The sequence below is a fragment of the Apostichopus japonicus genome, chromosome 1 (assembly GCF_037975245.1).
Source record: "Apostichopus japonicus isolate 1M-3 chromosome 1, ASM3797524v1, whole genome shotgun sequence".
In the NCBI taxonomy this organism is placed as follows: Eukaryota; Metazoa; Echinodermata; class Holothuroidea; order Aspidochirotida; family Stichopodidae; genus Apostichopus; species Apostichopus japonicus.
In genome coordinates this window covers 6,741,141-6,768,677 of record NC_092561.1, presented here as the reverse complement: position 1 = coordinate 6,768,677, position 27,537 = coordinate 6,741,141, and the positions used below count along the sequence as shown (strand labels likewise).

Below are 27,537 nucleotides of genomic sequence, written 5' to 3'. Positions count from 1 at the left end.
GGGTCTATGTATTAAGATCCTAAGAGCACCTTTAATTGACCATTTAGTATCAAGTATGCAAAGCATATCACTCTACACTGAATGTTCAGCCTTATAAAAATCCTAGTTTAGCCTTTGGAAATGTTAGACAATGAAAGCAGCAATCAAAGTGATTAATAATGAGAAAGTTAAAAATTATGTTACTTCAAAGAAACGACTTATACATCGTGGAATAGATCAATGGTATGTCACGATTAGAAATTTAAAAAAAAATTATATACATCAATTTTCCCTCTAATTTTGGTTTCTGCCTGAAGATCCATTTATCCAACCAGTCAATGTAACGCTAGTTTATATGCTCTTATTAATGATAAGGGGGCACCTCTCTCGACAAAGTTGACAGTCTCTAAACTTTTAGAAGTATTAAATGCAATAGATCATGTAATACCATTATCCAGAAAGACAGTCTGAAGATTTCTATCAAGTGAAAAAGCAGGTGGCGGGATGCAGTCTTTTCATTATCTCCATTCTGTTGACCTTGTTACTTTCTCAAGGTTATTTAAAGTATGATCTTTGCAATATATATATGTTAGATGGAACATTAGGGAATCTAATTACAGTAGCAGATTATTGGAAGATCTCAAGGATAAATTTATATACTAAAAGGTAATACTCTGGAGGGAAAAGGAAACTTGTTTCACAGGCAACATCCAAGGATGCTTTTGATACTTGCCATGGATATAATAAATTGTAAGTCAAGGGAAGAACCTAAGAATTGGTTAGAAACATTTTAATTAAAGACTGTGCACTTGTTGTTGTAATATTAGTCCATAGAGTTCAGAAGTGTACAGAAAAGTGTTCAGTATTTGGATTTTTGCCTCAAGTTTTAGCAAATTTGTGAATTTTGTCGGCCATAAAATACTGAAAATATATACTACTGTATAGCATTCAGTGTTCAGTTTATAATTTATCATCTCTGTTATTTATAGAAAACTGTGATTTGTAGGCCTAGAAACATTTTACAGTTCTATCCAATCATTTAAGTCTAATGCAAACGTGTGCATAACAAATCTGATTTGCTGATTTGCAATACAGCTTGTCACTGTACACATGTATACAGGCTTTTGGAAGCAGTCTGGCAATAATACTTGCTGGTAACAAGCAGTAATTGCATGGCTAATTTTAGACCTGAATATTGACTTACAGAACTTGTTTACCAACTTGTCATGTGTTACTTAATTGTTTTTAATGTCTGCTGGTGAAAGATTCCAAGTGCCTCTTTTTGTCTTTTTACTGGCAAAATGTAATATCCTCTGGCATTCAGCCAGTACAGATATGTAGTCACCTGAATTTGAAAACAAAAAGAAAAAAATGCACAGAGGTAGTGAAAGCTGTTGCATGATACAGTACTAATACCCATCATATGAATTTACAAGTTGCTTTTAGTATTTTCTGTTTTAAAAGAAACAGATTCCTATCTGTTTAGCCTTCAGCTCTGGTCGTACCGTACTTCAAGATTTTCAAACTTTTACAAAATTTATAAATTTTTCTTAAATTTAAGTAAATTACACAGTGATCTGAGAGTGCTGATCAATGATAAATTTGCACCAGTCATTAACTTTCTCCTCTTTCGGTTCTGAGATAAATTTGTTGTTATTACTGTTCACCAGTAGTACTATTTAAACAATGAAGACTGTTGTTGATTAAGTACTTATCAGTATATAGATGTCCATTAGGGTTCAGTGTCAGACATTCTTAAAATTTTTCATACTCTAAGGAATATGAACAGTCATGTGGTTTATGTGTCAATATATATTTCACCCCCTCAGAGGTGAGGCATTTAGTGTTTGAGTAGCCATGCAGAACCGGCAGCACAAAAACATGCCGGTAGGGTGCAGACTTTGTCCACCTATACCTGTACCTTAGCAACTGACTTTTTCAAAATTTGAGGCCAATTAGGAAAGCTGTTCTTGTTGATATGTTATGTGTGGTATTTATTGGTATCTGAGAGTGAGACCAGTTATTATTCTCATTTCTTTTGTTTTCAGCATATTGTACACTAGTAATGGGGAATTAGGATTTGAGAAAAGCATGATATGAATAAAATAGGCCTATATTTGAATATATTATGACCAATTTGGCTGTTCCTACAGTATATATATATTAAGTTTTAACATATTGTACACTAGTAATGGGGAATCAGAAATCAGTTGTTATTCTTTTTTCTTTTGTTTTCAACATATTTTAGAGTAGTTATGGGAATTAGGATTGAGGAATGCATGATATTAATTAATAAAATAGGCCTATATATATAAATATATATGGGTCAGATCCAAAACCTCTGCCAATGTTATGGACGGAATTCACAGAGATAAAGTCCCATCAAAAATAGTGTGAGAGTTAGTATTTGGTAAGGTATGCATGATTGATCTAAGTTGGGATACCTCTACCATATAACGGAAAAAAATTAATTGGGTAGTGCAATATTAGTCTGAATATGCAAATTAGGTGTTCGTTATGGACGGAATCAGAAAAATGATCGATATCCACCAACCTTCATAGTGGGTCAAAACTCTGTGAAGTGTTCAGGATTTCAAAGTATCAGGTACTTTTCATCACAGGCCTGGTACCTTAGCTTTATCATACTCCCACTCATAATCTTCAATGTACTGTACCTCTATTAACCCACTACCCCAAACCAAAATTCTGTGTTATGGACGGAATGTACAACGTTATGGACGGAAGGTTTTGTCCTGATTTAGGATCAACTCTTGAATTGTGAAGTGTGTGTTATAAGTTAATACTTATGGCCAATATGTGTAATAATATCAAATAAAATTGAATTTATTATAAGAAGGGAAAGAGCTAGTCCTGAAATAGGAATTGTTATGGACGGAATGTTATGGACGGAAAGTATTGAATTAGCCTGAAATGAATTGCTACAGCACATGAAAAGTTTCACTCTTGCTGAAGGTACTCATCAGGTGGCTTTCAGCACTATAAGCAGAGGCTGTCAGTACTTTTCCCATTTGTTTTTTTCACTTTTGTGGCTTCACCTCCTTCAAACAATGCCAATGCAATCAAAGTTTCACCAGTCTGCAAAGCTTGTATGAAAGAAAACAACACATGCAAATAAAACTGTGGACATGGGAGGCCTGTATGGTTGAACAGTCATGAAAATTTGAAATAGACTTTTCAATCTCAACAAAATACATCGATTCATATTTGTCAAAATTTTTCGTCACCATCACGGCTCACAATCTCTTTGAAACTTGTCCCTAATATATTCAACCACCTTTGTTGCAATTCCCACTTTGCTACTTGAAATTAGGAGGACAGGCTGTTCTAGTTTCCCCATGATCATTCCTAGTGGGATATTTGTCTCAGGTGATGGCCAGAAGAAAGTATTGGTAGTGCCCTTAGGGTGTAGGAAGGAGACATAGACATCATTACTGTCAACTGATATTTGGTCCACCTTTTCCAACCACCAGTCTCCTTCATACACAAAAACCACGTTGCATAAGGATGACAACTTGGATTTATAAGGGTCATTCCGTGTCAAATCAAGAATGGCTGTTGCTGCACCCTCTCCAAAAATTCCCAAATTTTTTGTATGATTGGACCATCATGAAATAAGCATATTCTGAAAATTTCAGTTGCATTGCTTTCCAGCCGATTTATCACACTTTGAAATTCCGCAATTTGTCGCCACCATGGCATTTTCTTGACTTTTGAGGTCTCATTTCTCAGCAATTAACCATTCTACTACCTTTCTATTACAGACGCCTATAGAGTCTATCCCATAGAATAGGAAAATAAAAAATTAGGCTACAAAAATATTGTCTTGTGGAGCTAGGTCCACTTAAAAGTGTCAAAATATACGATTTTTGTACTTTTCACTAAAAAATGTGCTATTTTTAGTGATGAATTGCTCCTAAACCATTGCTTCAGGGTACTTGATTCTTTCAGAGGTTATTATGTCTGGTACAAACATTACAAAATAATGATTACAATGCTTTCCTATGATATGTTTGCAAGTTGTGCAACTCCAAAGTTGCTATTTCATGCTGCGATTCAGCATGAGGTAGGAGTTTTGATGCCAATTTTTTACCAAAGTAACCATGTTAGAGCTGTCAGGGTTTTATACTTCAACTATAAGTATAAAGTTCTTACCCCTAAACAAATTTCAGGGTTCTAGCTGTTCTCAATAATAATTTAAGAAGTTGTTAAGCTGCTCCGATGTACAAAAGAGGTCATCTTTGACGGCCAATAACTCAAAATGCGTAATGTTGAAAAAATCTGATAATTTTTTCTGGAAGAGATATAGTACCACCCTGTTTGTACAAAAAATTTCAGGAGGGTGTTTTGCCTTATTTTGAAATGAAAAATCCTCAAAGTTTGGGATTTTTACAGAAATTTCTTCTTTTCTTTTTTTTTTTTAAATTGGGGAAAACATCACCTGAAAGCCTAGAAAAATACTGTAATGTACATGTAAAAAAAGGTTTTCCATCCTAAATAACATTCATTCACATTTGATTGCTTTGATTTAACTTAATAAAAAACATTCTGCATAGTTTTTCCAAAGAAAGTAATTTCCATCCATAACATTCACATTCCGTCCATAACGTTTTCCTAATTCCATCCATAACACAGATGTTTCATTGAACCCCAGCTTATCAATATGCAGGAATCTGGTAATTTTTCACTTCATCCTTAATGGCATTGATAACCTTCAGAAGATTACATGCAAATTTTATCACTGAAGTGAACTTTAAAATTGCCAGGAGATTAATGACATCAGGTAGCGTTATGGACGGAATTAATGATTTTCTTCTCGATTAGCATCTTAATTAGGGATGCCCTACTTAATTTTTTCAAAAACTATTTTGGAGAGATCAGTACCATAAACAATTATTCAGGTGCAGATTCCTGTGAATTCCATCATTCCTTGCAGTTCAGTGGCACAAATTGCTGTTTCCGTCCATAACGCTGGTTTAAGTGCATTGTTGATATAATTAAGCAGTACTCGTTAACAAAGAAACATACAAATTTAATTTTTTTGCCAAGCAAGCTTAAATTGTTCTTCTTTTGGACAAAACTATCAAAATTGATAACTATGATCATCTAAATTTTAGCCCTGAGGTTGACAGGTTTTGGATCTGACCCATATGTAATACAAGGCCAATTAGGCTGTTCCTTTCATCAATATTGTACACTAGTAATGGGGAATCATGAGTTTAGTAAATATATGCAAATTATTTCTCTAGCACAGAGCTAAGGTAAATATTTTTCCCATCAATGTTCACCAGCTAATTAAGGTGTGTTTCAAATACTGTATCAAGATTTTGAACTGTACCATACAGTTTAAAATCTTGATACGGTATTTGAAACACTTTACTACTTAGGCACTGTGTAGAACTGAAAGGCTGCAGTAGCTGCAAGATCCCCTGCAGCAAGGCTGAATCAACAGCTAACTTAAGGGGGATTATCTTGGCAGACCAACAGTGCCTATTTTGTAAAACTGCATAGCAACAATTCAGATTATGTGCTGTGCAGCCTGGCTGCAGAATGCTGCAGCCCCTCAGCTTTCTACTTTTGACACAGTACCTTTAATGCATCGTTGCTAGCGGAAAAAAGACACACGCATCACAGAAAATGATAAGAAAACTCACGATTAACTGAGATTTAATTAAACAAAACCAGAAACTTTGCAGGTCATAAGCTGAACAATTTTCAGGAAGCTCTAGAGATAATCGTTGATTAATCGCTAATTTTTTTAATTAAGCTATGTGTCCCACAAATACAGGGTATGTCTATAGACACTGAACTGTGAGTTCATTAAACAAACGTTACTTAATATGGCTCTATTAAGTACTCTGTTTCTACAGGATCTTGTTTTTGCATATTAATTGATATGACTCACATTTAAATATAGCATTCACCATACAGTAATTTTTCAAAAATTTAGGGTTTTTCCCTTCACTAATTAAAATTCAATTGTTTGTCAAACTACAGTAGTTAACTGCATTCTTTGCTTATATTGATTTTAGTGTACATAGTCAAATACAGACAATTGCAAGCTTCGAAATTCAGGATATTTACTGGCTAAATGCCAGTCAGAATATATCGTTTTGGCTTAAGTAGAAAACAAATGTAGTTGATATTTTTCGGCCAGTGCAAATGAAATGTTACTTTCATGTTTATTTCATTCAAGGAAATCCGGCTATATACAGTAGGTTATTTGATTGTTGCCAGTAGATTTTTTTGTGGGCTGGGCAGCTGCATGTAAATTTTTTAGCAAGGTGTTCAAATTTTAAATTTCTACTTCTAGGCTTTAATTGACCAAACTCAAAACGAAATGCTACTAAGATTAAATGCCAGCTCCTACATATTCGTATTGGATATTTAATATATAATAATGATGATTTATATAGCGCCTGATCCAGAAAAAAAATCTGCTCTAGGCGCTGTGCAAGCCATAGATGAAGAATGAAAAAATACATATTGCGTTAACTTTTTGAGAACATCAGTCAGTAGGCTTACTGCAGCTGTCAAATTTCCATGTACAGTGTACAGGTTAGTAAAGGGAATAAAATTATCCAGAAATTGTTTAACATGTCCAAACATGTAAAAAGCAATTTCTTTATTTTTTTTATTTTTAAAACACACACCATAGTATTTTTGTAACAGACAAAATTCGTAGCCTTCAATAGTACTGCTGTAACAAAAATTTGAACACTAATTTATTTTCTGAAATAGAATAATTACTCATAGACCTATGGTCTATAAGTCTGTATGTGTACTACTACCTTGAAAACAGTTCTCAGTATCTTAGCTTTAACTGTCACTACGGCGATTCTTGTGATACCGTACTGTGAACACACTTGGACGTCGTTCCTCAGTCCTGTCTGAACGAGTGCAACATGAGACGCAGATGGTGACTCACAATAGTGATCACTTCCCTGTCTCTATTTAACAATCCATTGTCATCGTCGCCGTGGTTATTCTCTCCAGAGCTCATGCTAGGGGTCTTATGCACATGTACTCTTCTGTAACTGTCAGGAATTTGTTTTCCTGCATGTTCAGGGGGATATCACTCAGTGGGTTATCCCCTGTTATTTTGTCAGCTTTAGCACTAGAACTTTCAATTTTGTCTTCACCGAGTTTAATATTTTTTCGGTCTTGTGAATTTCATAGCATTCGATACATGTATCACACCACATACTGTGCTTGAGCTACATTATGGGTGGGGGGGGGGGGGTGCAGCTCTTTCATTTTTCCAGTTAGACTTGTAAGTGCTAGAAAAAACTTGATTCTCTTCCAGACTGTCTGTCTGGTTGAATGGAAACGTCTGTTTGTACAATAATACCTGCTGTCGTCCTCCCTTTTGATCAGTGACATTGTGAACTGACTTGCTATGAACCTCATATATAGTGTAGTGTGCTTATAGTGTCCTCATATACGTAATGTGCATATATACTGTAGCACTTGTGCATAGAGTGTCATATCATGTCCTCATATAGTGTGCATAGAGTGTCATAGTGTCCTCATGTAATGTGCATCTATTCTGTAGCTACAGTACTTGTGCATATAGTATCATATTGTCTCCTCCTACTGTACAATGTGCATAGTGTCCTCATATAGTGTGCATAGTGTCCTCATATATTGTGCATAGAGTGTCATAGGGTCCTCATATAATGTGCATTCTTGTGCATAGAGTATCATATTGCGTCCTCCTACTGTACAATGTGCAAAGTGTCCTCATATAATGTGCAGAGAGTGTCATAGTGTCCTCATAATAATGTGCATAATGTGCATATTCTGTAGCTACTTGTGCACAGTGTCATATCGTGTCCCAATGCAGTGTGCACAGAGTGTCCTCATACTGTATAATATGTGCACATACAGTATTGTGCATAAGTGTCATAGTGTCCTCACATGAAGCATAAAATGACCAAACATCCTACTGAACATTATCTATCGTTACTGTTGACACCGGGAATCATTTAACATTATCAATCTGCAGTACGGTATTTTATGCGGAAAAAAAATTCATGAGCCTCTCAGCAAGATGTTAACACTAAATTATTCCATTCGATCTTAGTGTTAAAATTCGGATATTATAAAAAAAAAAAAAAAAAAAAAAACAGATAACACCAAACCATGCATGGTGGTTACACAATCAAACCCTCTTTTAGAATTGAGGTCATAGAAATTGGACTTAAGTTTGTTTGAAAGGCATTGTTCTTAAAAGTAAATTACTTTCTACAGTATTGATTTAGAGAAAGTGTATTTGGTCAATCGCAAGTTATATTTACACAGAGATTTACTGTTAATCAGGTTATAATGATGGCATTGTTTCTTGTTTACTGTAGTTTAACCACACAGAGTGGTAAATGCTCAAATTTTTTTCAGATCAGTTTAAATAGACCTAGGCTCTTTTAGTCTTTCCTAACAGAAGAAACGTTACACCCATGAAAAGTAATCAAATATGTAGCCTTTTTTGTTTCTTGTGTTAAATATCTCATGCTGTTTAACTTTGTATTAAGTTTTGGACAGGTCTTATGTGCTATGCACCTACAGTACAGTTAACTATATATACCGGTCTGTGGCTGAGTGGGTAAAGGCATTGGCATTTGAGGCAATGAGGCTTAGCGATCTGGAGGTTTGGGGTTCGATCCCCGGCCGGGTCATAATAAGGTGGGTTTTTCATCCAAGAGCAATCTATTGGTTTCCCATCTGGAATGACTTTCTAAATTGAAAAGATCTTTAATTGTTGAATTGGAAGCCAGCTGACATGTAAAGTTGTAATGCATAAGCCTTTGTGGGCTTCTCTCACGTCTGTGGTCGCTAAAGGGTCGTAAAAGTAACTGCTAGAAAAATAACATCACTACCTGATGACCCCTGCCTTGTTCGCAATATTCCTTTTATATATATAGCTGGGTCAATCCATGCCAAATCAACAGATTTTTGGGGCGATTCCACGTCGACCCTCTCAGAATCGCCTGAAATTGATATGGTGTCTTGCCATATGTCTCAAAGGATGAAATTGGGCAAAAAATTTTTTTTTTAAATTTTCGTTGCTAGGATACGGCCCCGCCTAGCAACCAAATCCAGATTGCATTTTAAGAGCACTTAATTTGTGTCAAGTTTGGAGGCATTTTTTGCATAAATGTAAAGTATTTTATGTCTGATATTGCAGATATTGTGGAAGACATGTGGTCAGTCTTCGAATTTAGCTAAGTGTGAGGAAAATTTACGGTCTCAATTTTTCGTAACAAGTAATTAAAATGGCAGAAAATGAGATAGGGGTCTTTTCTGGCCCTACTTTGAGTGTGCTCTATATTCACAAGCAGAGGCATGTTTGAGTTTTAATTTCCATAGGATCCTTGTCCAGTGGTAGTTGTACGGGAAAAGTGCAAAAAAAAAGTCAAGCGGGTCGTACGTTTTACGAACAGCGCCCTCAAACTTAAGAAATCTCACTTCTGGCCCTAATTGGGGGTCCATTTTGGGCCTGTGGGTATTTTTTATTTTTTTTTTAAATAGCATTTTTCAGGAGCGTATTGACCCTATTTTTAAAAACTCAAGTCAAAAAGTTGTGTATTTTGTGTTATCTACTCAAATTTACGACTCAAAAATTGCGAAAATCACTTCATTCATATGTATGAAAATGCTTGCACAAGCCGATTTGAGTAATTCAAATGACAACAACTTCTTAGCATTAGCATACAGGTGCTTAACAATTAGGAAGGTGGTCCACTAGCATAAGGACTACAAATAAACTGCATTTTCAGGGTCATATGCCCAACGATGCCTGTGAACAGCGCCCTCAAACATTACATTTTACCAATATTTTGGGCTATTTTGGGCATTTCAAGGTCAAATTTGGTCACAATTGAAAGTTTTTTTTTCGGTTTTTAATACAAAACTAGTAAGATATGTATAGTTATGATGCAAAGAATGAGCTAAAACATCTTTTATATTAGTTATTAATGCTCTGATGAGCAGCTTAAAGTGGCGTATGAGAGTTACATCAGCTCTACAGAAACATGCTTGCGAGGGCAAACAGTGGTAACATTGTATCTTCATTCAAGGAGATGTTAAACAACATTAGAAACTATTGAAATGTATTTATTAAAAGTGTTCTGTCTAATACTCTTTGACTCCCTCTCACCCCCACCCCCCCCCAGCACCCTCCCCATAGTGCACTATGCAGATTCGTATACACACAGTATGTGACTGACTTTTACTGCATAGAGACTGCATAAACATGCATTCAAGGTATACTGAATTATTTGTTATGGTAATCTTCTGCTTCAAATTGTCTGTATGCATGTAACCCACCCCTCCCACCCACATCCTCAACCCAACCCTATATCAGAATAGAAAATTGTGAACCAGTGCATACAGTGTGCACTATATAAGTGTGTACATGTTCAGTACAGTGTTATTTTACATCAAGCAAATAAATACACACTGTCCGCTGATTCACTAAATTAAAAGACTTTTAATATTTCAAAAGGAATGTTTAACCAGTACATACATGTACAGTGTGTATACTGTACATGATTTTGGACAGTGTGTATTTAAATAGTACTTGGTGTAAAATAACACTGTACAGAACATGTACACACATATATAGTGCACACTGTACGCACTGGTTCACATTCATTTTCTATTCTGATATAGGTTTGGGTTGAGGATGTGGGTGGGAGGGGTGGGTTACATGCATACAGACAATTTTAAGCAGAAGATTACCATACCAAAACATTCAGTATATATGTTTATGCAGTCTCTATGCAGTAAAAGTCAGTCACATACTGTGTGTATACAAATCTGCATAGTGCACTATGGGGAGGGTGCTGGGGGGGGTGGGGGTGAGAGGGAGTCCAAGAGTATTAGACAGAACACTTTTAATAAATACATTTCAAAAGTTTCTAATGTTGTTTAACATCTCCTTGAATGAAGATACAATGTTACCACTGTTTGCCCTCGCAAGCATGTTTCTGTAGAGCTGATGTAACTCTCATATACGCCACTTTAAGCTGCTCATCAGAGCATTAATAACTAATATAAAAGTTGTTTTAGCTCATTCTGTGCATCATAACTATACATATCTTACTAATTTTGTATTAAAAACCGAAAATAAAACTTTTAATTGTGACCAAATTTGACCTTGAAATGCCCAAAATAGCCCAAAATATTGGTAAAATGTAATGTTTGAGGGCGCTGTTCACAGGCATCGTTGGGCATATGACCCTGAAAATGCAGTTTATTTGTAGTCCTTATGCTAGTGGACCACCTTCCTAATTGTTAAGCACCTGTATGCTAATGCTAAGAAGTTGTTGTCATTTGAATTACTCAAATCGGCTTGTGCAAGCATTTTCATACATATGAATGAAGTGATTTTCGCAATTTTTGAGTCGTAAATTTGAGTAGATAACACAAAATACACAACTTTTTGACTTGAGTTTTTAAAAATAGGGTCAATACGCTCCTGAAAAATGCTATTTAAAAAAAAAATAAAAAATACCCACAGGCCCAAAATGGACCCCCAATTAGGGCCAGAAGTGAGATTTCTTAAGTTTGAGGGCGCTGTTCGTAAAACGTACGACCCGCTTGACTTTTATTGCACTTTTCCCGTACAACTACCACTGGACAAGGATCCTATGGAAATTAAAACTCAAACATGCCTCTGCTTGTGAATATAGAGCACACTCAAAGTAGGGCCAGAAAAGACCCCTATCTCATTTTCTGCCATTTTAATTACTTGTTACGAAAAATTGAGACCGTAAATTTTCCTCAAACTTAGCTAAATTCGAAGACTGGCCACATGTCTTCCACAATATCTGCAATATTAGACATAAAATACTTAACATTTATGCAAAAAATGCCTCCAAACTTGACACAAATTAAGGGCTCTTAAAATGCAATCTGGATTTGGTTGCTAGGCGGGGCCGTATCCTAGCAACGAAAATTTAAAAAATTTTTTTTTTGCCCAATTTCATCCTTTGAGACATATGGCAAGACACCATATCAATTTCAGGCGATTCTGAGAGGGTCGACGTGGAGGCCACTGTTGATTTGGCATGGATTGACCCAGCTACTTACCAAAAAAATATCTAACCCTGCATCAGAATTAATTGCCAAAAGAGTGTGAATATGCATATTTTTTTTTAGAAATCTTTCATTTGTTGTTCCACATTTGACAGCTCATTGTATACACTAGTATGATTTTGATCAGGAAGAATTTTACTTTTGGAGCGATTTTTAAAACTTTCATTCCATTGTCAAACTACAGTTTAAATACACAATGAACTTGCTTTCATCCCCATCAATACCTGCATCAGACCATGGGATACTATGGCATGAAGCCAACAGTCTATAAACCCTTAGACTAGACAGCATTTCCTTCAAGTGGTTAAGGCTCAAGTGGTTAAGTGAACTTGTGATCTAAGGTTTGCAGGTTCAATTCCTGGCCAGAGCATTACCATGTTTCCTTGGGTAAGGCAGTTAATCTCCATTGCCTCTCTTCACCCAGGTGTATGAATGGGGACTTGCCAGGGTAACAACTATCAAACGGTTTGTGGCTGCACCCTATGGGAAGTCCCCCAGGAGACACGTAGATGGGGTGCACTGTGGTGCCCCAGGAGGGATTGTTTGGATTGTGCAAACTTTGGTGTGTGGGTGTGACACGTTACCAATGACCAGGGTTTTAGTGACATTGTAAAGTAGTGTGAGATGGCCTTGACCTTGAACAAGACTGTAAACCTTCAACTTTGAACTTTAGACTATAATATTCCAGATTGTTGTGATCAGAACTATGAAAATTTCACTCCTCGGAATATCCTCACCCAATTGATAGCTCATTTGTATGGAGAGTAGGTGTTACGTGATCAATATGTACACTGCAGACATATACATTCAGAGTACAGTTCAAGGACTGTTTGACCTAACACAAATGGCATTGTACATAATGATTACATTGATCTCGTGAATATGTGTGTGTGTGTGCTAAGGTAAGTTTTAATTGAACAGGGAGTTCTCAGTTTCTCACCCAATTTTGAAGGGATAATTCACTTCATCAATAAATGTCATAAATAGGTTATTTATACAAAAAAAAACAAACTTGTGTACTTTCAGAATGGGGTTACATGCAGCATATACATGACATGTACACTATAGAGCTACATGAAGTTGAAGCTAGCTCAGTGCATATAAATTTAGCCGTAGATCCAGAAAGAGGAGAAAGTGGGTGGTGGCCTGAACATGGTATAAAGGGAGAGAAAGGGGTAAAGGTGTTCGGTGCTAAAAACATCGACTGTATTTAGGCAGGTGCGAAAGTAATGATGTAGATTTTAGAGACAGGTACAAAGTACCTACAGTAAGCATCATCTCTCGTAAACTTAACAAAACTAGTAAGTTGGGGGGGGGGAGGGGAGAAATAAGTTTTGCTTAAAAAACATGTAGTCATGCACTATAATACGATATTAGTAATTTGACAGGGCTTTTACGGTGATAGTTTTAGTTATTAGAAGAATTTTTACAGGCAACTTTTTCACATCTACAGTATACAGGAACCTAGGCAACATGAATATTTATGTGTTACATTAATTAATATTTAGGTCTGTATCTGTAGGATATACAATAATAATTGTCTCATGATATACTGTACCTTTTCAAAACACTTTATACCTGGACGGTCATGAAAAAAAATGGCACCAGGAAATTGCTCAATTGGTTGTTAGTTAGATGAGCTACCATGTAGTTAATTTACCAAAGAGGAAAAGCTTAATTTGTTCAGGTTTTTTAATGTTAAAGCAAAGCCAAGTAGTATCCGGTGGTATTAATGTATAACTTCCTGCCAGACTGAGATATTTATGCCTCGATTCATTTCTGGGTTGATAATTCGTTAAAACCGTCTGTGAGGTAACTCTCTGTAATCTATATTGTAATATCAGAAATACGACTCTGAATCTGTATTCTGTAAGTCTGATTTCATGATTAACGTAGCGTAGTATAATTAATGATGATAAGAACAATAAGATATATTTCCAATTGTTTCAATCCAACGTTCTGCTAAATTTATGAAGTGATTGTTGTCAATATTGAGCATTGAAAGATTGCCTTCGTTGTACAACATATATCGCTGCCCTCTTCCCCCCCTGACCTCATCTTCCCCTGCCCTCATCTCACCTCACCCCACTCTCTTCCCTGGCCCTATTCTCCCCCTGCCCTCTTTCCCCTGCCCTCTTCTTCCTGCCCTCATCTCCCCCAGCCACTGTCCAAATGTGTTGGAAAATAAATTGGTTATGGTCAGAACTGCCAGGAAAGTTCTTTGTTCCAGTGAAAATTTTGAGCCGATTGAAGTAGATATCTTAAACTGCAGAAGTGGATAGTTGGACTGATGACTGTCTCACAACGGGAAGTATTATGTACACAAAGGACGGTTGGTAGTTACGGCTAACATGATAGGGGTGACACTTTGTTCTGAAAAGTACTGGCCGTTAAACGGCACCCAATAAAAGATTTGGGGCAGACGTCTGTGAGAAATCAGGAAAGGAAATCGTTACAAATTGGATATTTAATGCCGTTCATGGCGTTCAGTCTCCCTCTGAAAATGTAATTATGGGATTTGAATAAAATATTAAACTAATTGAACTTCTGATGTGGAGTATATGAAGTAGGGTAACGAACTAACGATGCAAATTAATATAGGCTCATTAGGCTGGCTCCCCTGATATTACGGAGCCAAATTGATCAAATCAAATACTTTTTAACTATATTTCTAATAAGTGTCGGTTAATGGCTTGCAATTTTAAATGAAGTTGGATTTAACTGTTTAGTAATACAACATTGTTTTGATTTATATGAAAGTGTAAATTTTCAATTTATGCCAACTAAGTTTGGAAATCAAACTTGTGTTAGAAGTATGACAAAAGTAATTTAAAAAGTTTTGTGTAAAGAACTCTGTGTTGTGAAGTATTTATTTAACAGAGAGACTTTTCATAGATAAATAATTTGTACCTATTCTTTTTTTTCTCCCACCATCCTACAATCTGCATTATCTCAAAGTTCTGTCTCCCCCCCTTCCTCCACCTCCCCAACCCATTTCTTTCTTCTCACAAATGAAGCCAAACGGTAGAAAGAAAAAAAAGAAAAAAAAATGTGCCCACCATCCATACTGCAATTTCACTTTAGAAATGAAAAAATAAATTGTCATTTTGTTATCTCAAATCTATGTACAGTACATGCTAAAAATAGCTGCGTCGTCCAACAGAGCTTTTAGTTCAAATTGATCTGTGTTGTGATATAATCGACCCTGTGCAGATAAAATATACAAACATGTATGTGCTCTTAAATGTAACAAATCGTAGTCCCTACTGTATAGGGAGAACTCCATAAATCAAAACATAATAAAAGCTCCAGGCTACCATTTTCATGTAATTGTTTTTTTTTTGTCGTATCGAATCGATTTGACATATATATCTGCAGTTAAAACTAACACCATTTTCTTACAGTATATGAATATTTGTAATAGAGGTCTTTGCCATAGCAACCGGCCTGTCTTTGTTTTTACATCATGGAAAAGGGAATATAGTCTGGTGATGAATTTGTACATCGATAGTGTTCAAAATGGATAAGAAAGAAGGGGGGGGGGGGAATTGTGAACTATGTGGTAATTGGCCTGTGCACTCACTGGACTGTTTGAAAATGTCCCTCTCAGGACAGCTGTTTTAGGGACAACTTAAATTGGGTTAAGTCTAGATAGTTTTATGTAAGCCTATAAATTAAAATGGGCATTTTATTAAGATATTTTGGTCATTTTTCTTCCGTTTGACACTATACTTGTGTTTAGGTAAAACTGGTGGAAGTTTAGTCCTTTTTTTAGTCTGATTGTTCGTTAAAAGATCTCACAATGAGTATAATAGCCAGGGTCATTCGTGTCTGTGAAAAGGCAAGTAGGGACTGAGGAACTGTATGAAAATATTCTCCAGGATCTTTCGATTAAGTTCCCGTTTTACAAGCGGCATGAAAATAAATTTGTTTATAAAATTTACCAGTGAAACTGTTCCTTCCACAGTAGGCATACCCAAGTTACCTATGTGAAGATATCATACTGTAGATAACCAGGGAGTTGTTATGGAACTCCCTGAGATAACTAATTGTCTCTTTGGGTGACACATACTTAACGACCGTGAAGCGAAAGTGATAGCTACCGAATAAGTGACCATTAAAGCAGACAAAGGGATGAAAGCTCTTCCTCTCGAGATAAAAGATCTCTCCTTCAATACAATTGAATTAGAGCAGGTTTCAATAAAGGCAAGCTCTCGAAGATAATGACCTTTTGTTCCGGTAACAATAGAAACCAGCTCCCTATTCCAACATTCACAGACAACTGCCAAGGGTAACAACAGAACAGTCTGACCATGCAGCTGTGTGCTTTATTTACACAACAGTTTTAACTAAATCTATGTCAGTTGATTCAATTCAGAGTGCTCAAATATGCCAGATTGGTTGCTAGATTTTTAGTTTAAATTTATGATGTAGTATGGTGTACACATTGAAATATGCCAGATTGGTTGCTAGATTTTTAGTTTAAATTTATGATGTAGTATATACTGTACAGTAGTAACTATATGGTGTACACAATGAAAATATGCCAGATTGGTTGCTAGATTTTGAGTTTAAATTTATGATGTAGAATATATAGTAACTATATGGTGTACACAATGAAAGGTAGACCTACTGTGTATTCTTAGTGTGGACATGTGGTATAGTCTCAGTCATGGATGTAGAACAGTATTCATTCATACATGTGATGTTTTCATGACTAGTGCAAAGTAATGATTGTAATAAATCTAGAATACAGTATTGTATTACTCAGTGAGATGGAAAAGTTAAGTGGGTATTGCAAGTAGACTAAGTAGTCCAAATATATGTTGAAGAATAAATGGGCAAAATTGTTACATTAATGGATTGTAAATATTATGGTGCAACTAACTATTGTATATACACAAAACAATGTGTATTTTCAATGTATATACATCTTTATGTAGGCTATTAACCACAATTCATAAACTTGCAAAGTGCTACAAAAAAACTGAGGAGTAAATTATCCCCCATTGCCATATTTACAATTTTTGTTTTCTAAAGCCAGTCTGATCATATGATGTCTGTGACCTTAGTATTTTCCTCAGATATGCTAGGAAGTCAGATAATGGTCACCCATGTGCAACATACTAGCCCCATTCCCCCCCCCCCCCCGCCCCCTCTCCCCAAAAATGGAAATTTTTCCTATGTAAACTATCTGAAAACTTTTAATTTTAATAGTGCAAAAATATTTATATTTCACACTATTGTCAGGGAATAATTCCGACAATCAGCGCATGGAGCTACCGAGAAACAGATTGCATCAGCGAAACACTTTAGAAAGAGGGTAGCAATTTTAACCGTGCCTGGAGTCAGTGGCGGAGCTAGGGGTATTGGTCAGGGGGGGGGCGAGTGGTCTGAAGGGACTGTATGGACGCTCCGCCACTGCCTGGAATTACATACTAACTGTAGGTAAAAGTGAGGAAGTCCCATGGTGTGATTTGTGACTTAGAAACAGCTAACTAACAAGGTAATTTAGCTCGTGAATAAAGCACATCACGTATGACCAGTACTTAGCTGGCAGCTGCACATGGATCAGAACAGCAACAAATGGATGCCAGGAAATAACCAAACCCTATTTTGTCAAGACCTTAGACTGACTTCCCTTTTCCTGCTCTTGAAAAACAAACATGGCTCACTTAGCAACCTTTCAAATCAGGAGTACACTTCCTTGCTAAGTTGCTATAACATGTGCCTTCTTCCTTAAAATGCATTGTATTTTCATTCATTGACTGATTCCTTTGGAAGGCTACAAAGGTAAATGACAGTGGTCTGTGTTTTGAATGCATAGATTTGTAAACACTGCACTCAACAACACTAAAGATATACAGTGTTGTGTGGGTAATGCTTTCAGAAAGGGGGGAATCCCCACTCGATAAAAAAGATAAATAAATAAAAATAATAATTATAAAAAATAAATTAATAAAATTGTGTAGCTGTTTGGAAGGATCCGATTTTCAGTTATAAGTTAAGGAATACTGTGGTTCCCGTGTGCGAAAACTGCTAAATCTTTGGATTTTTGAAGTAATTCGACCGGTTTGCATATCGTTTTGCGGTGATATACTGGATGAATTGTTGTGTGAAAACCCACAGTGCATGTGACCTCGAGTTTTTTTCGAACATCCAAACCACAACATAGGTTACTGATTAACTTAAGAACAGCTCAACACATTGAAATAACGTGGCGCAGGAAAGAATAGCCTTTCATTATTGCTAACTGTAATGCAGATCAGGGATACAGGAAACTAACTTTAATAGGAACAGGGAAAGAGTGACTTTATACTAAACTGAAAACACAAGAAGCACAAAAATTTGGCTTTTTCGTATCCCTTGACCTAAACGTATTCAGAAGACGTTAATTCATCTAGACAAATTGAGGTTAGTTAATTAATTATAAAGTTATGTTGCCAGTGTACATTTCCTTTGTCTTAAAGATGGAGAGACTCTGATCTGCATAGAACCATCGAATATTAATAGGTCTGTGGTATCGTTAGTATAGTAGTCGTGGTAGTACTGTAGGTTTATGGTTCAGTCAGAATAGCATGATACTGTAGATGAGTCAAGGCTTAGCAATGAGGTCAATTTGACATGACAGGTAAAGTAATCAAGCTAGCAGTATGACTCAGTGTCACACCAGCAAAGAGAGGTTTTAGGTATCAACCACATCTCCATCATCAACAGTCTGGCCAGGAGGATGTGATGGAATGCTTGTGTCAATTGGGGCACATACTGGAACATGTCGTTAGTTAATGATTGTCGTCGATTCATTAATATATACATGTGCTTATAATCAGTACGTGCACATCTGACCATGATTAAATCATTATCATAACGCTTGCAGGCCGCCTAACTTTTTTGGTCTGTTTGGTAATTTTTCAAGATGGGTGTAAAAGTATCATAGATGCAGGGTTGATTTGTGTATAGTACAGTGACAACAAGAAATGGACGTAATTTTTCCTCGCTTGGACAACTTTTCCCCAAACACCCTCCTGTTGTACAGGACTGTATCTGATCAATTGTCCATGTGCGAGTAATAATATCTCATCTTAGGTGACTGGTTTGTGGTTTTTCTAGAGGCTGGTAAGTACCGGTTAAAACAGGAATCTGAGGAACTTGTGACAGTTTTGTGTAGCTTTTGTTCTACCAAAGGACTTTAGCTCTCTGGCCGTTGTAACTATTTCTCAGAGTTACGCTAGCAGCCACAAAGACGGACAGGCCGAACTTGATTGGGCGTTAATTATGTCAGGCTCATTGTCACTGGGTTTTTGTTCAAAACTGTGTATTGTTTTGTCCAGCTTCTTGAATGGTAGATTCAGAAATGGTGGTGACCTCACAGAGGGTTTATTGGGGCGCAGTGCAAGAATGTTAGCAGTTTTGAAGGTAGGGCTGATCAGAGTGTTGAATCACTATACGATTAAACCAACTGGTAAGTTTTGGGCATTTTTTGGTCAAAACATTTGGTCGTAGGAAATTGGACAATTTAAACTTGCCCAGTTCTATTGGCATATATGTCGATGTCTTTTGGAACTAAGACACAAATTTTGAGTAGAATCTGTTTTCATAAATCTTTGCCATATGTACTATTGTTCCTGCCAAATATGTAGTTGGCATTGCACATTCAATGAGAACCCTGTAAGAAATGCCGCTCATGTGGAACGCCCGCAGTCAATCAAACAGTTTCTCAGAACCAGTACGTGCTACAAACTGTGTAAAGACTACTTGTAACTAACTATACATTCAAAATAAAATAAAACTGTTAGCAAACTGCTTATCCACTAGAGAGCCTATGAAAGAGCATGTGTAAAAGTAAGTAGGCCTGATGTTTCGATCCTAGCAGGTCTTCTTCAATGGCTAAATGACTAAATCTGGCTAAATGACTAAATGCCAAAAGGCTAAATTTATGACAAGTCAACTATATACATTCAATTGTACAGTTAATTTCACCATTCTGCTGTGCAAATCAACATACTAATCAATTTGCCAGCAATTTTCATTTTTAAATCTGAAAACGAAGATATGGTTACCAGCATTTGTTCCAGACTTATTATGACCATTATGACAATATGACAATACTCTTATCAATTACAAACAAGTTTTTGCAGTCTGTTATCATGTGACTCCAAAACTCATCAAGGGAAGTAGCTCTCCATTACAGCGTGATTGTTTTTCTACCCTTTCTTGTTGGGTTGTACAGGTTTAAATATACTGTATATATATATACTCACTGATGGTACCCCTTGGTGATCATGTACATAGTAGAAATAGTTTGATAGGCCAGGGTATCACTTGAGGTAGCTGTTTGTAGCTGACGAAATGAGTGAGATGTTAAGACAGTTGGCTTGTCACTTGAACTTGTTGTCTTGGTGTTTTTAATTTTTTTTTTTTTTTTTTTTTTAATAACCCAATTTAAGGGTAGTTACCATTGTTTTAAACCAGAGAGTCCTCACGAAGATCCTTATGGTGCTAATTTTAAAGGGAGCAGTGGTCACTTCTTTTGCAATTTAATATATGCTTTAAATTGTAAGCTTTGTCTGAAGTGTTTTGTTTATTTCTTTATTTTTTGAGGTAAGATTCTTTCCCTAGATCTGCAGAAAGTTTAGAGGATAATTTGTTTCAACGAGGTTCATGGTTGATACTGCCAGGAAGGCAGATAATTTTTTATTCTCAATTTTCATTATTTCAAACAATTTCTAATTTTAGCATTTACATCACCATTCAGAGCAGATCGATGTAGCAAATTTGATAATCACTTTTGAGATCTGCCTTACGTATGTAGATGTGTTTTCTGCCAATACCAAGTGCAGAACAGTCGTGACCGAAATAGATTTGTTTATGATCGACAGAGGTACAATTGGTCAGACACTGTGCATCAGACTTGGGTAGATGATCATATTCGTACTATAGTTTCCTGTTGTACTATATTACACACCCTAACACTGAGGTATTTTGAAAATCTGGCATGGATCATTTGAAAATACACCCTCTAATACCAATGCCATAACAGTTTACCTGCCTAGGGTATTTTAATAGGCTCTGGCGGTAGATTGAGGGAAATTTAAGCCGTGCCAGTGACTTTTCACGCTCGTTTTCCTTTGCTAGACTTGGTGAATTGGTTTTAAAAATATAACACACAGGCTAACGTTCCAGACTAATCACCTCCTTGAAGGTGAAGAAGAGGGCAGTGGCCAGAAATGAATGGCAGTCATTCTAAAGGGCAAATTTATAAAAATGTACAGTAATTGTGTAATTAATTAATTACAGTACTTGTACTCACTTTTAGAGCTGTTTACTCATAGGTACTCTTACAGGTACTCGTACACACTCAGAGACTAGTTGTACTCTTGCTTAGGGCCTTGTACTCATAGGTTTTCTTACAGGTACTCGTACACACTCAGAGACTACTTGTACTCACGCTTAGGGCCTTGTACTCGTAGACCTGTACTCTTATGGGTACTCGTATACATGTACTCAGAGACAACTTTTAATCACACTTAGGGCCTTGTACTCATAGGTACTCTTACAGGTACTCGTACGCACTCAGAGACTACTTTTACTCACGCTTAGGGCCTTGCACTCATAGGTACTCTTATGGGTACTCGTATACATGTACTCAGAGACAACTTTTAATCACACTTAGGGCCTTGCACTCATAGGTACTCTTATGGGTACTCGTATACATGTACTCAGAGACAACTTTTAATCACACTTAGGGCCTTGTACTCATAGGTACTCTTACAGGTACTCGTACGCACTCAGAGACTACTTTTACTCACGCTTAGGGCCTTGTACTCATAGGTACTCTTATGGGTACTCATATGTACTCAGAGACTTCTTGTACTCATATCTAGGGGAATTCTAATTTTACTCCCATTCAGTTGTACTCATCACCATGGTCTGCTAGATGAGTAGACGGACGCTAGAATATTAACAACCAGCCGCTGTTGTTTACGACAATTAAGCAAAGTTGAGAAAATACTTAACACTTCAACGGTTACACACATTTCACAGATCTGTCATGATACAGTCTATTTTTGGCAAACTTGTTGACAGTTGTCCAACTGTACAAGGGTTAAATTGATCCTCCTCAGCATCCTCTTCTCTCTCACTCGCTCTGTTTCCCTCTCCATGCATCATTCAAGGCTGTCTGGAGTACATGATAAATGCCTTGCATACTTCAAAGTGTAGACCTGCTATAATAATCTAAAGTGAGCTGTCAGGAGCTTTACTAGGTTATGGTGGGGGGGGGGGGGGGGGGAGCAAGTACAGTACAACATTAAAGGGATATTTTGGTGGGTAAAGTTGGTTGCTTGATAAGAATGTCAGAACATTTCAGCATCTTTAGACCTGTCCAAACCACATTCTTGTAGCATTTTGTACGTTGAAGTTATAAATGATTCAAATCTGGTGGTATTTTGTTAATGCACCTGGCAACAGCAGTGTGAATGATGTCATCACATCATAAAAATGCTGGAACATATTTGCATCTATGGGTCCAAACCACATCCTCATAGTAGTTTGTATGGTGAAGATATGCGATTTATTTGTCAGATTTTGTGATAATTTGTTAATTCACCTGGCAACAACAGAGTGAATGATGTCATCATATTGTTTCAGTTGATGTTCAGGTAGCAAAAGTTAATTGCATAATAAAAATGGTGGAACATTTCTGCATCTATGGGTTCAAACCACATCCTCATAATAGTTTGTTTGAAGAAATTAAATTTTTTTTTCAGATATTGTGGTATTTTATTAATGCTTCTGGCAACAAGCTGGGTGAATGATGGCATCATTGCAATTCTGCTGAAAGTGTCTTTTGGTCTTCCTTTTATAATATTTAAACTAATTCACAGAGAGAGAAATATAAAAAAATTCTACCAAAAGTCGCATTTTGATAAATTATAAACAAAGAGGATCTTGACAGGGGAAGCAAGCATTCCAAATGTCTCAGGTTTCAAAGATAAATCAACAAAAAGGTTAACATGGTCTATAAGTAAAGCTTTTCGAAGAACATTTGCCATTATGACGTCACAGACCACTTCCTGTGTTCTACTCCAGGAAAGATTTGAGGGTTTAGCCCTGAGTCAAAATATATATTCCATCCAGTCAACCATATCTTGAGTTAAATACAAGATATTGAGATCGCATTTTCAACAAAACTGTGGAATATTTTTCTTTTCCATGTAAGTGTCAAATAGTCTAGCCAACGGATATTTCCGTTTAACACCGTGTCCCCCAAAGAGGTTTTTTCATCTCAAGATCCAGCGTCACTTGGGGATGGGGTTTAAATTTTAACCACACTGATGGAGATGGTTTTATCTGCGATCTAAACAGAGACCTTGCAGTTGCATAAAGCCGTGTGAAATCGTTGCTGCTTTTAAGTTTATTGGGCAGCCTAACATCAATTGCTGCTTTGGATTTGAGCTTGACTTAGGAATTCAATAATCCGGTATCAAAAATTTACGCAAATTATGGTTAAGGGCTACTTTATGTCAGGAAGCAGATAACATTTCTGCCAGAGAAAAAATAAATACGTGCAATTAAACTTCATCCAGAAATTTTTGCTGCAAATTTAGCTGAGACAGAGAAGAAGGGGTAGGGGAGTTCAAGAAAGTAACTTTAATACACTAGGCTAGAAATTTGAATATCAAAACTAAGAGGAAGTTAGATTTGGCAAACTAACATGCAAACTGGGATTCTTCCGTATGTATATGATTACTACTGTATGTATCAGTTTGTACTTTTGAACAGGATTCTTCTAATTCACAGCGCGTACTCCCTCACCTCATATAACGTCGCTCGTTTATTCACAAACCGGTTAAGGTTTGGGGATTCTAGAAGCACAACAGAGAGTTGAAAATGAGATTGTAGCCTTTGGGTAATAATTTGGCAGATCTATGCTGTTCTCTATTGATCAATAGTGACAACAACGGTAAAACTTGTCCTCTCAATTGGTTTAAGTGCAGTCGTTGAATGATTGAACGGGATATATTACACAAACAAAATAACAGTAATAGTGACCATTTTTTCAGTCTACGTAGATATCCCAATATGTCTCTTGGCCCTTCATCATAGTGAAATACAAGTTTGGTCAGATAAGTTGCATAATATTGACAGTATTTCATACTGGCACCTGTTGCATGTAAAATACAATTTTTGGGGTTGGGGGTGGGGAGGGGGGAGGTTGTAGTAACATTTTTTTCTTTTGTTAAAACAGGGCCTAACCTAGTCATGGTTAACCCTGACAGTCTACTTAAATCACTCCTCATTTACCTGTCTTCTCAAGACAAGTGCACTCTGGCTGTGATAGATTATATCTACAGGGAATTAAGAAAAGTGACTGTTCTTCTGAAAAGTTAGATTTGGAAGGAGGGGAAAAGTGGATAGGGTGTCACATATGTGGGTATTAGGGGACGCACTTGTGAAATGTGACCGATTTGTTTGCTTTAAAGGTAGATAGGAAATTAGAACTTTACAAAAGTTGAATAGAGACCTGTGGTAAATACTGTATCGTCACGCATAAATGATATCCAATGCAGTAATTACAAAATTTTGGGGGGCGTTTTCATTGACGGTAGGTTACTGCTGACTTTACTTTTGAGTTGGAGACTACTTGGTGGGCAATATACCAGGATTATGTTTCCTAAATTTATACTGTAGCACACTGTGCTTCCTCGCTCCCACCTAATTGCATGCTTATCCCTGTCCAGGCTTCATAAACGTCATCTAAATAGATATCAAATGTTTGATATACAACAATGTATACCTATAGTGTATAAAAATTTAGCAGAAAATTAATTTGTCCATTTCAGTCCTCAATTTCGAATATCAATATGATCCAGAACTCTGATCCTCTCTGCCTGCTGTTATTTGTCACTTCACCATCAGTGAAATTTATTTGTACCTAAACCTGTTGACATTTCTCTCCACACCTCAGCTAAAATTAGTTGCCTCACTCTCCCATCACTATCCAAGGTTGTCTCTGCTGCTGATGGAATCAAGTAATTTAAAGCTAGAGTATATTACACAATATGAGTTCTACCAGGGAGTTGTTATGGAATAACTCCCTGGTTCTACATACAAAATTATACTGACATACTGTAAGGACATACTGGTAGCTGAGAGTTCAGGTTACTACTGAGTACTCAGCACTTAAGAGTGTACAAGTTTATTATTAATATCATTTGTCTTTTGCTTCTCTACTGTTCATGTTCACTGTTCATTTTTTTTCAGCAATTTCTATTTTTGGTACACTTTTGTATTAAGAAGCATCCTGTTTCTGGCACACTAAAATCAACCATTTCAATCATTCAGTTGAAACTAGTTCTGTTTAACATGATGTTGGATTCTCATTTCTTATAAAAAATACTTCAGTCAGAATCCAACAATAAGAGAGGAACTTAAAAAATTAATAAACAGTCAGGGACTATGTATACCGTGTCATTGCGTTTTATTAATTAGTTCATGGACTTGTTTATAAACTATCCCCCTCTGTTTTAGAACACATGATACTGTATGAAAAGAATGAGAAAGAGATTTGCCAAACTGCTGGTAGCGATGGTCTCTGGAAATACTTCACTGGCTACGATAGTCTATTTTGTAGTCTTAACCCTACATTGTGATTAGAAATAGAGCTCATAATGATATGGTGATTACATCTTGCCCTGAAGGTATAGTGTGTGTTTACTCATGTATTGGTTAAAAGTAGGTTTATGTTTCCATAGCAACTCCCAACATTCTGATGTCATGGAGTGTGTGTGTGACACAATTGATTTTTGTGTAAAGTTTGAATCCACATCAAGACCTAGATATTAAAAGCCTGACAGAGGAAGAAGATACATCGTTCCATCTAAACCATGACCTTGCAGAAATTTTCAAACAGCTGTGGACAATTAATCCAGGCCGTTTTTTTTTTAGTGAGTGCAGCGTCACATGAAATTCAATATGCCTGTATGTATAGTAATTTGGAAAAGAAATTATTTGGATGTATTTTAATAAATAACATAGATAATTAACATAGAATAATGTAGTATAATATAGAATAACACAGAATATACATGTATGGAATAACTTAGAATAATAACATAGAATATTAACATAGAATGTAGAAAATACTGTAGCTGGCCGAGCCGGCTTTATTAATCTCTGCCACGGTATATCATACACATCCTTGTCATGACAAATTAAAGAGATCAAATCAAGATCAAATTTGGTTCAATTTGTGTGACCAGTTTATATGACTTTTCTAGCATATTGATGACCTAGTTTATCATCACCTTATTTCATATTCTCGCTGGTTATTAAAAAAAAACCAATCTACAATGGCCATGGATGAAACAGTAGCTTTTGATTGAATAATAAAGATGCTTTGTGTTACTTAAATGGAGGTCAGTTGGAAGGAAATTATAGACAGTTATTTTGGCCATCTCATTGTGTCCTTGCGAACAAAACAGCTTCCTGTAACTGTTCATCTTAATTGGTTCAGTGAAAGGCTGATTGGTACAGGTAGAGTGAAATCTTATCAGAAATAACCGTCCTATTGATTTTGTGATATAAAGCTTGCTGATAATAGAAACTGTTTTTTTTTCCTGATTTTGACTCCAGTGTTGACCTAGCTATTAGTATGTATACGTTGTGACAGATATTTGCTGATCTATAATCACCCTTCTGATGGGTACATCACTTTTTTTACGGGATTATTCTCAGTTTCATCAAGGATTATTCTCAGCGATATAATTACACATACATAGCAATCATATATAATAATAATAATAGTAATAATAATAATAACAACAACAATAACAACAACAATAATAACAATAACAACAATAATAATAGTAGACATTTTGTATATCGCCGGTTGCCGCCCGAAGGTGCTCATGGCTATACTAAACTTCAGGGAACCTGTGGAAGTTGCACATACTGTAAAATTGTAATTACATAACCAATATGACATCATCACTTTTTAGTAGAACCAATTATTAATGAATAAGTTTGCTAATAACTTTAATCATTAAATCATGAATTGTAATAATTTAATCATGTGATGGAAATAGTCTTAGAGGCTATGATACAGTAGATGTCGTTTTTAATAATAATCCTCCTCTTATTTTGAGGAGAGAAAATAATTAATACTTTATAAAAAGAGAAAGGAATATTGCTTTAATATCTAGACTATAAGGTGACCACCAGTGTTTATTCCATGTTATTATTAGTCTACCTACCAGCCATTTTGTCTGTAGTGTCAATAAGATATAAATAGTCAAGAGTTGTTTGTAATAACCTAAGATTGGCCGAGTCGGTTGTTGTACTATAGTGGACATTTTATGATTAATGCTCCTTTGCTCTGACTTCACGATGCAAGTTGTTCAATCCATTAATAGACCGGTCTGTTTTACCGTAAACCCT

General features: G+C 36.2%; 1 protein-coding gene across 7 annotated transcripts in view; it reads left to right on the top strand.

Moving 5' to 3' along the window:
- Nucleotides 1-27,537, top strand: part of LOC139965555 (F-actin-monooxygenase MICAL3-like) — an 84,281-nt gene that overhangs the window by 1,329 nt on the left and 55,415 nt on the right. The window contains exon 1 of one of the 7 annotated variants that reach the window (XM_071968063.1): nucleotides 18,224-18,510. The exons of the other annotated variants lie outside the window; for them this stretch is intronic. The gene's annotated coding sequence lies outside the window, so the exon portion shown is untranslated. Of the gene's footprint in view, nucleotides 1-18,223; nucleotides 18,511-27,537 lie in introns of those variants that run through there. 7 annotated transcript variants of the gene reach the window in all.